This window comes from Rutidosis leptorrhynchoides, chromosome 8 (assembly GCF_046630445.1).
Source record: "Rutidosis leptorrhynchoides isolate AG116_Rl617_1_P2 chromosome 8, CSIRO_AGI_Rlap_v1, whole genome shotgun sequence".
NCBI lineage: Eukaryota > Viridiplantae > Streptophyta > Magnoliopsida > Asterales > Asteraceae > Rutidosis > Rutidosis leptorrhynchoides.
Genome location: NC_092340.1, coordinates 182,046,746 through 182,052,181, shown reverse-complemented (window position 1 = coordinate 182,052,181; position 5,436 = coordinate 182,046,746). Strand labels below are relative to the sequence as shown.

Genomic DNA, 5,436 nt, shown 5'->3' with positions numbered 1-5,436 from the left:
AAATATGTAAACCATTCCACACGTTTCGTTAAAACATACAACAAGTTTAGTGTTTACAAAAGGCACGAGGCCGTTAATAAATGTGATACAAGTTTGACCTATCCAAAAACGATAGTTTTAATCCAAACAACACTTCGAGCATGGTTTGGGGCTAAACTACCCAAAACGCTAGGCCAACTTCCAAAAGCTCCAACGAAACATTATCAAAGGACACCTAGTGCCCAACAATCCCTTTTCCCCTATCCGCACCTGCATCTAAAAAGATAAACAACGAGAGGGGTAAGCTAATAGCTTAGTGAATGCAATAATTATACATATTCATATATAACCTACTTACTTGCAATCACTTACACAATACCGTTTACAAGCTAGCAATTCGATAATCATGCAAACATCATGCATAAACTAGTATCTACAATTCACAAGAAGCTAGCAACCACAATAGCATATAGTTCACAATTTAATTATGCTAGATACGAATTCACACAACCATGGTTAACCAATCGTACAAGGGAACGGTACTCGTAAAAGTCCGTCGGAGTTCATAACATCCATTAGTGTTACTAAAACACCGCGTAATCACTAATCCCCCGGGTGATGTCTTGAACACCGCGACTAACTCACCCCCATGATAATGTGGCATCTTGAACACCGCGACGATTCCACATGTCAATCAAAACAATGAGTGGTGCCTTGAACACCGCGGCATCCACTCCCATGACAATGTGGTGTATTAAACACCGCGACAATACCACATGTCAATCAAACAATGAGTAGTGTCTTGAACACCGCGACAATACTACTCGTTACTTAGAATGTGGTGTCTTGAACACCGCGACAATGCCACATTCATACTACACAAATAAATACATTATATACGTACACGCATAATTATTCCACTCACCTTAATACAAGGATGATGATTATGCACTTCCGAACTTCAAAGCAATGTACCTATTACATTAAGTACACTTTCAATACACAACTAGTGGAGCTAACCACATTCCTTACACTTGAGTATTTTATGACCCAATTCGCATTAAATAACCCAACTACACAAAAACCGCCCATAAATGGCCAAGACACGTATTAAATCACTAAAGCTATTGATTTAAAGTCTACTAACGCAAACTTAGGGTAATTCATACCCATTTCGCCCAAACTAGGTCAACATTACTCTTTCGACCCATTTTAAATACTTAAACTTACAATTTTAGTCAAACATGACCCATTTACAATTCCTCCTTCAATTACAAGTCTATTAGTGACTAAAAACACCATTTAACACTTTCAATCTCAAATCATAAGACCAAACCCTAGATTATAGCTATTTAGGGTTTCCTTTCATCAACATAACCAAAATCCACCCATATTACCCCCAAATGGGTCTTACAAGTTCCAAATGAACCAAACCCTAGCATAAACTAATTAAAACTCAAAACAGGGAATTAAGACTTACCAACACTATCCACTTGTAGCTAAGAACAAGGAGAACAACTTTAATTCTTGCTCCAAAGATCAACTCTCAATTCTTCATTCACAAATCTCACTTGAATTTAAATGGGTTTTTATGTTTGAGAGTAAAATGGAGGAAGAAAATAGAAAAGAAATGAGAAAAATGGATAAGTGGTGGAGATTAAATGCTCCCATCAGCTCTATATGTCAAATTACCAATTTACCCCTTAAAATCACTTAAAATGAGCTAAATCCGAAATCAGTTCAGCAGAACTGCAGCGGCGCGGCGCCATTTGTCGCGGCGCGAAACATAAAGGAAAAAACTGACCCTCCTTAGCATGCTTACTGACTTCGTTTTGCTTGAGATGCCGCGGCGTGGCTGAGGTCATCGCGGCGCGACAATACAAAGATATTTTGACCTGTTTAACAGGCCTCCTGACCTTGATTTCAGTTGAATACCGCGGTGCGACCAGGACTTCTGCGGCGCGGCAAAGGCCTGCGCCTGATCGTTTTCTCGACAACAAATTTAACGATTAAATATTTGGCTTGTACGCCCCTTCCTCGCTTCCTACATATGTCTAAACTTCACATTTACGTCTCACATGACTTAGCACCATAAAAAAACCCATGTATAAACTTCCACATGCATGCATTCTCAAGTATATATATATATTTGTATCTATACATATACATATACATTCACGCATAAACTAACGAGGTATAAACGTACTACGATTAAGTATGTACCTTTAAATATGTATGGGAAAAACGGGATGTTACAATTTCAAAGTTGGATGTATACAATAAAAATTTGGTGAAAGTTCAATGCATTTTCATATACTTTTCCCTAATATATAATAAAAATGAAAATATTTAAGTTAAATTTAGAAAGAAAACATCTAAATATGATAATTGAGTTGGGGGGAATTAATAAGTGGTTTTTTATGTGATTATAGTAATCCTTCAAAAGTAACAGGTAAGTTCGGGCCGGTCCAACTGAGACCCCACAATCAATGTGACCCTATCGAGCGGATCGTATAACCCGATCTCTCACTTTTTAAACCGGTCAAACCGGCAATCTTGACCCGATTATAATGACGTCATTGAATAAACCACGTTGCATCTATGACTTCGAGAGTCACATATGCTTGTCCGCCATTACATAATTTACAGATCGCTCATCACTCCTTTACTTTATCCCCAATCTATCTACCTGCTTAAAAAAACCCAATTTCACAATCGAATCAATATGGCGTTAGAATGGGTGGTGCTAGGTTACGCAGCGGCAGCATAAGCCGTAATGATCATACTTCTAACTCTTCCAAGCCTCAATTCACTCCACAAAGGTCTAATTTCCGTCATGACTAGTCTCCTTAAACCCTTCCTTTCAGTCGTACCATTTTGTTTGTTTCTATTAGCAGACATTTACTGGAAATACGCAACTAGACCTAGCTGTGAATCGCAAACGTGTTTTCCTTCTGAACACTTACGTCATCAGAAATCAATCATGAAGAGTCAACGTAACGCTTTGCTTATTGTTGCTGCACTTATGTTTTATTGGATCTTGTACTCTGTTACGAAGCTCGTTGTTCGTGTTGATCAGCTTAATCAACGAATTGAGAAGTTGAAGAATAAGGAGTGTTGGACGGTAGTCCAAAATTATTGACAATCATTTATGTTGAATACTATTTGCATGGAATGCATATGTTTAACTATTTGTTAATAGTTGGTAGCCTACTTTTGAAGAAGAAAATTGATTATTGTATACGTATGTTTACATGCACATGAAGATTTCAAAGTCAAAGCTACAAGGTAGGCTAAAAGGTTTTCACATGTCAAGTTAGTGTAGCATGTACGCATATATTTTCAAGTATAAATATGCACTCTTGCATAAGGTGAAACACATCCAAGAAACGATCAAGTGATCCACAGAGAGAGGATCAAGTATCACAAATGAGAGAAAAACGTAGTTGATAGGGTTTATCAACATAGTGTGTTTATTTGTGAAGATATCACAAAGTAGATAGGGAGTTGATCAGTAACATCAACGGGAACCTTTCTTTGTGAGATTGAGAGTTTTATTCTTGTAAGGAGTGTAAAAGAGTGTACGGGAAACTTAGATTTTATACTAAAATCTAAGGGGCTTGGGTTTGGGTTTAACTCATAGTGTATTTTTTCTTGTACTAGGTTCTCTTATATTATAAGAATAAAGGAGACTCTTGGGGTGGACGTAGGCAGGGTTTGCCGAACCACATTAAATCGTCATGTTATCAGTTACTTTATTTGCTTTCTATTATTTCTCGCAAGTTTGTCTCAAACAAATTATATCCTCGCTTCCGCTGGGGTAGGTGCGTCAGGCAAAATGTCATAACAAGTAGTATCAGAGCATCCAGGTGTTTCTGATAGTTTTTTGTTTGGAGATGGCGAGAAACGGTGGTATGCAATTTAAGGTGGAGCCATTTGAGATGCCAGATGACGATTGGTATATTATTGAACACATGGATGTGTTTAATGGTCTGGTTAATCAACTTGAATAAGTTGAGGTTTAAAGGAGGAAGAAGATAAGACCCTTATTCTTCTTGCCTCTCTTCCCAGTTCACAGGATAAGAGACGAAGATCCGATGACCGTTTTGAGCATGGGTTTGCTATGGTTGGTCATGGAAGGGGAAGGTTTGCCGAGAAGAGATCTAGTGATAACTGTAGGTCTAGATCATGAGATGGCGTGAAGGGTATCCAGTGCTTCAAATTGTGACGACCCAGAAATTTCCGACCAAATTTACAATTAATCTTTATATGTTTCCGACACGATAAGCAAAGTCTGTAATGTTGAGTCTTAAAATTTTTGAACTGTTTCATATAATCGTTTGACCTTCGACCATTCCCGACAATTCACGAACAACTATTTATAAATAGATATGTGTGTGTGTGTATATATATATATATATATATATATATATATATATATATATATATATATATATATATATAATAACTGGAAATATAATTTAAAATAGTATATGAGTTAATTAATTATGTAAATAAAATAATATATGATTTTATTAATAAAATAAATCTATATATAAATAAAGTATATTAAAAATATATTTTGTTATTTCGAATCTATTTAGTAAATGACAGTAACACTCTATGGTCATTCGATCGATATTAAGCAAGTTAAATTCGAACTTATATGAATTTAAAATAAACGGTGATTCGAAAATAAGTTCTACAAATTCTAGGCTTACTAAAAATGTATTTAGGATCTAGTTATTAAATTTTAAAACTTTTTATATTTTACCCAGAATTGAGAGGGACAATTGATGTAATTTTTATTTAATAAATTAATAATTGAATTTTATACCATAATGACCAAAATAAATAAAACTATTTAATTTAAAAATTTAGGATTTTTCTGAACACTTTTATCCGCCACTGATTTAACAACGGACTACGATATAACACTCCGTGAACTGTCGGTATAAATAAACAAATTAGAGGGCTGCTAATATATTTTACACATTTCACTTATTATATATTATTTTAACTTTCTGTCACCCACTAGAGCCACTTGTTTGCTAGTAGAATTTCTTCACTTTACATATGCATATATAGGAACACATACATACGTACATAATCAATCACTTTTAGTGATTTATTCTCAATCACCCTCATCAAATAATTCATCGCCTTCAAACTATAACAAACCCAGAACTATTACTACTCAAGAACACCATCACCTATATGCTATCGATTTTTGTTTCCTGTTTGTAATTTGAACGAGACTCACATACAACCCAAACAACATAAACCACTGATTAACAACTGATAGTGCTCCAAATAAACATATATTTAGGCACAATATCCTTCCAATATGTAAAGCTTTTAGTTGCAATTGTTCTATTTTTATGTAATATTCGTTTAAATAAATAAGTGCGAAGACAAAAGAAGAAAATGACGATTTGAAGACGCAAATGACCAAAA

The 5,436-nt window shown here is 35.2% G+C and overlaps 1 pseudogene; it reads left to right on the top strand.

Annotated features, from left to right (window-relative positions):
• Window positions 1-2,704: 2,704 nt before the first annotated feature.
• On the top strand, window positions 2,705-3,992 carry LOC139863962 (uncharacterized; annotated as a pseudogene).
• Window positions 3,993-5,436: the final 1,444 nt, after the last annotated feature.